The following is a 6,000-nucleotide window of genomic DNA, read 5'->3' as shown; positions in this document are numbered from 1 at the left end:
CCGAGTAGACCGGCCTTTAAACATTATCTAGTATCTGTTTTTGAAACAAATGATATCATAGGCCTCCAAATTAATGCTGCAAAGAATGTAATCTATTTTATATTAGAGGCAAGCAACAATTTTAAGACTTCTAATAAATGAAGTATCCAAAAAAATCACATTTGGCTTGAATTTTTCATAAATTTACTTCTATATAAAATAAACAATTTATAAAATATAACAGAAAGCTTATACACAAAATTTAGATAAAATTGTTAAAAATATTCAGTTGTTATAATATTTATTTTGACATTATATTCATAAATGCATACAATTGTTTCAAAAATGATGGCAGACATGAAAACTAACATTATTGCAATTAAATGAGCATATATTTGGAGTTTTCCAGCAGTGGCAAAAATTTACAAATATTCTTTTCCTCGAGATATGAACATTTTTTTTTATTTCAGAGAATTATTTCTCACTTTTCATCATCTGAAGCAACTTATTATATTAGTAGTAAATTAGAAGCTACTATGGGCATGAGAAATATTTAAATAGCACTTAATTTCCCACAAGTCTCATAGATTCTGAGTATCGTCTGTGGTTTTTCTTTTTCTTTTTTTTTTGGATGGGTGATTTGAGCAAAATTTAGGTGAATTGTGGAGGAGATTGGAAGGTTTGATGGGTGATTGGATGCAAGGAGTTTAAGAGGAATTATTAATTAATAGTAACAGAAAATTATGATTTGTGTGCAGCAGCTAATAATCAAATTCATTCCTTACAGAGGACCACTTTGCCAGAGATGATATTTTTCACATGAATCAATTAAGATATAAAGTTTGTAGTCAAATCAGCAAAGTGGTTTTTTTTTTAATCTTCCTGTCAGTTGGGGGAAATAACCTTACTCCCTAGAACTTCACTTTTATAGTGATATATGTTGTGATTCCATTTAACCAAGGGGTTCTATGAAATAGGAGGCTCCCTAGTTCATTAAGACAACAATGATGTGTGCTCAGTTGTGTCTGACTCTTTGTGACCCCTTGGACTGTAGCCCACCAGGCCCTTCTGTCCATTGGATTTCCCAGGCAAAAATACTGGAGTGGGTTCCCATTTTCTATTCCAGGGGATCTTCCCATCCCCAGGGATTGAACCTGTGTCTCCTGTGGTTCCTGCCTTCGTAGCTGGATTCTTTACCACTAGCACCACTGGGAAGCCCTAGTTCATTAAGGAATTTATTTGGCAATCATTAGTCAAAAGACTGGTGGGCAGAACAGTTTAAACCCAAGAGGATCTTAATTGAAAATTAATTTGAAATTAAGAAAAAACCTTCTGGAATGATAAATTAATCATCAGGGTTTCAGTAGAAAAAATCCATTTAGATATTTTTTTATTAATGTGTAGTTGACTTACAATATTTTATTAGTTCCAATGAACAACATAGTATTTATTTATAGATGATATTCCCTATACTGCTAAGTCACTTCAGTAGTGTCCAACTCTGTGTGACCCCATAGGCAGCCCATCAGGCTCCCCCGTCCCTGGGATTCTCCAGGCAAGAACACTGGAGTGGGTTGCCATTTCCTTCTCCAGTGCATGAAAGTGAAAAGTGAAAGTGAAGTCGCTCAGTCGTGTCCGACTCTTAGCGACCCCATGGACTGCAGCCTACCAGGCTCCTCTGTCCATGGGATTTTCCAGGCAAGAGCACTGGAGTGGGGTGCCATCACCTTCTCCGATATTCCCTATAAGATTACTATAAAATATTAACTATATTCCCTGTGCTGTGTATTACATTCTTGTAACTTATTTATTTTATACCTAGTAGTTTATGCCTCTCAATCCCCTTCACCTAAAAAAATTAGGTATATTTTAATAATATTATGTATTTTTTTACAAAGGTATTCTTCCACCAATTGATGAGTTCTAGGATAGCTAGAAATGAGAGCTCCAAACAGCCAAACACCTGATGAGAAAAAATACTGTAAAAATACCATATTAAGAAAATAACAAAGTTCATTTAAATACAGATTAGGCACTCTTCTCTTCCCAGCTCCACCCCCCTGTCTTATCTCCTTTTGCCCATTCAGACACTCCAGTCCTGGGGTGATTCCTAAGTGACAGCTTTCTGACTTGAATCCTATCATGTAATTTGAGTTTAGTTCAGTTTTGAGATGAAGCTGAGGGTTTAGAAACATTACCTAAGATGCTGGGAAATGTTAAGCTGACACATTCTTGCTACCTGAAACCAAGAATGAGTACTAGAGAAAAATATATCAGGCAATATTTCTCATTGTTCAAAGGCCAGTTGTTCTTATCTGATTATTTCTTTGACTAATAAGAACTATCTGGCTGCTGGGGACAGAAGGATGGGAAATATGTAGTGGAAAATGAGATGTTTTATAGGTCACAGCTTTTCCAAAGGCAAATCTGCCAGGTAATAGTAAAGAAATACTTCTCTTTGAATACATCTTGAGGAAATGTTGAAACTGAATTGAAAAGTTCTTGTGATTGACATTGCTATTTTCTGCTACTCAGCTTCAGATGAGAGTAGAAAATGATACAAAGGAGTTTAAAATCATACCCTTGGTCAAAAGCAAGGGGCAGCTACCATGTAGAGAAGCCCTAAACAGATAAAGAATTGTGAACTAGATGGTGCCTTCCTTTCCAGGCCTTTCTTGAGATGCCTTCTGAATGCTAGAAATTGCAAAGCATCAGTGTACAAATAATTGGAACTTTGTACGCTTTTATCATATAATACTCCAATAGACATAATTTAAAAGTTCTTTGTCATAAAACATGGGAATAGAAGAATTTAACTCCAGTCTGCCACCTTAGCAGGGGAGAGGTATAGGGAGAATTTACTGAGGTGCAAAGAAATCTGAAGAGTCTGTGAGAGGTGTCTTAGTAACTTGAAACTTATGTAAGACCAGAGACAGACAGAGGAAGGGGAATGTTTTACTTTGAAATAGATCTTTCAGTGTGGGGGAGAAACAACCAAGAAATTGGAACACAGTTCAGCATGAATCCAGAGCAGAACTGCCATGGCTCTCAGGGAGTTTATAAAAATCTAGAACTTAATAGTTAAAGAAACATAGGTTTTTGGTGATATAAATTACTTGAGAGTCAATAATTATTTTAAAGTATGAAAGCTATGGTCAATGCCAATTAGTGGCATGCGGCTGTTCAAGCCATTGCTTGAAAAGTGGTCTTTTTTTTTTTACCATTTTAAAAATTGAACTATAGTTAATTTACAATATTGTATTAGCTTCAGGTGTACAGCAAAGTGATTCAGTTATGCACATATATATATATATATATATATATATATTTTAGATTCTTTTCTGTTATAGGTTATTGTACTGAATATTGTTCCCTGTGCTATACAGTAGGCCCTTGTCGTCTGTTTTATATATAGTGCTGTGTATCTATTAATCCCAAACATCTAATTTGTCTACCCCCACCCCCACCCCGCTATTCCCTTTGTTAGCCATAAGTTTGTTTTGTAAGTCTGTGAGTCTGTTTTGTAAATAAGTTCACTCATGTCATTTTTTTTAGATTTCACTTCTAAGGCCTATCATATGATACTTGTCTTTGGCTTACTTCACTTAATATGGTAATATCTAGGTTCATCTATGTTGCTGCAAGTGGCATTATTTCATTCTTTTTTATGGTTCTCTGTGTGTGTGTGTGTATATAAACATACCATATCTTCTTCATCCATTTATCTGTCAGTGAGTGTTTAGGTTACTTCCATGTCTTGGCCATTGTAAATAGTTCTGCTATGAACACTGGGGTGCATGTATACCCGGGAGTAGGATTGCTAGATCATACGGTAACTCTATTCTTAGCTTTTTAAGGAAACTCATACTGTTCTCCATAGTGGTTGCACCAGTTTACATTCCTACCAATGATGTAGGAGGATTCCCTTTTCTCTACATCTTCTCCAGTATTTATTATTTGTAAACTTTTTGATGTTGGCCATTCTGAATGGTGTGAGGTGATACCCTCATTGTAGTTTTGCCTTGCACTTCTCTGATAATTACCACTATTGAGCATCTTTTCATGTGGCTGTTGGCCATTTGTATATCTTCTTTGGAGAAGTATCTATTTAGGTCTTCTATCCATTTGTTGATTGGGTTGTTTGTTTTTTTATATTAAGCTATATGAGCTGTTTGTACATTTTGGAAATTAATCCCTTGTTGGTACCATCATTTGCAAATATTTTCTCCCAGTCTGTAGGTTGTCTTCTCATTTTGTTTATGGGTTCCTTTGCTGTGCAGAAGCATTTAAGTTGACAGTGACTGGTGATGGGGAGAGACAGGAGTCCTTGACCTCTCTTTGGGGTAGAAGCTAGACGTTGTGTGAACTGAACATGCCTCTCTGTTGAATTGCATGTGCAACGTTTTGTTCATGGTTTGGGGCAGACAAAATCTGCATCAACTACAATATCCAGAAGAGGGCTGTGCACAAGGCTGTGGCAGTAAGAGTTCATTAACTTAAGTACTCATGCCAGTCCCAGGTTCTTCTGCCTTTGGATATGAGTATAGATTGCTTTTCTTATAAATACATGGTGTAAATGTTAGGGAAGAAGCTATGGGAATAGACGTGGAATGAAATAGATACAGTATATCAATAGATGCCCATGTGCAAGTTGGAGTAAAGGACTACCACAGTCTGACCCAGAGGCACTTCTGCCAGCATCTTAATTCCAGCCGCAAAGGGTTTCAGAGGCTCTAAGGAAGATAACAATGAGGGGGAATCAGACAGCACCCCTCTCTGGGGTACCCCTCAGAGAAGAGTCTCCTCTGAGTAACCCCATGGCCCAAATCAGTAGTGTCATCTACCCACAATGGTACTGGGGTAGTTACAGGCATAACCTCTGACATTAGGATCTGGATCCATTTGAGTGGTTGGCCTTTCAAACTTCAAACAATGGCTGGATGTTGGGTGGAGAGCAATAAGCAGTGGTGTCCTGGGATGGGCTCATACCAGCTTGTGAGACAATTATTGACTTTTTAAGAATTTTTGAGCTAGTCACTAAATTGTGACTAGCTTGAAATTGGCTATGCCTGCTCCACCATCATCCACATACATTTCCCCAGAAAGCCAGTTGTTAAAATTTCTCAGCATGCCACTGGATATGAGGCATCTTATGTATACAAAGATAAAGGTAGAATTGGGGCTCTTCTTGGTCCTAACACTGAAGACCTGGTTTCTCTGAAGTCATCCAGTTTCTTAACTTTATTCATACTTCAGGATGACCCAGCTTCCATGGCACCTGCTGGGCCATGATCTTTATCTGCATTGACCATCCCTATGGCCTTTGTTCTTCCATATCCTTCACCAGTTTTTATTTTGCCCTTGATGGTGTAACTGCTGGAGACCTTAACTAGGCCTCATTTTGCCTAGAGTCCTGGCTTATGGCTGTAAAGCCCTAACACCCATGATGTCTCAGAGAATTAGACAAGATTCTGTTCATTATCTGTGTATATCTTGAAGAATATTCCTTCTCATAGCAGATGTTGCTGGTGCTCTGTTCATATCCTGTGATATGCACTAGTTTAGTATATGCCAACAGCATCTGCAGAACACCTGCAGTCCAGTGTTTAATGGCAGTTGTCAGTTAAATACTTCAGCTTCCTCATTCCTCCAGTGCAACAAGTCTGGTACATTTCCCACAACCATATCCCAGAAGTCTCCAGGGGACTGATCCCTGTTGCATATAGTGGTGAGTGGTTTGTCTGCATATCCCCATCACCTTCGTTTTCTGCATCATTTTCCCTCCACCCCCCCTCCCGCTGTTGCTCCTGGGATCACCTCATAAATAAAACACTTGTACCCACATCCTTGTCCCTGTGTCTGATTCTGGGGAAGAACCAACCTAAGACTCTCATCTCCCTCATTTTTATGCCACCAACAGAATGGAAGGAACTTTTGCTCCATATTCTGAAAAGTTATTGAGTTATCATACCTGAATAAGAAGACTCTTGGATGGCACATCACATATTAATAATGGTTCAG

Source organism: Bos indicus x Bos taurus, chromosome X (genome assembly GCF_003369695.1).
Source record: "Bos indicus x Bos taurus breed Angus x Brahman F1 hybrid chromosome X, Bos_hybrid_MaternalHap_v2.0, whole genome shotgun sequence".
Classification (NCBI taxonomy): Eukaryota; Metazoa; Chordata; class Mammalia; order Artiodactyla; family Bovidae; genus Bos; species Bos indicus x Bos taurus.
The sequence above is the reverse complement of the archived record's forward strand: the minus strand, read 5'-3'. Positions refer to the sequence as shown.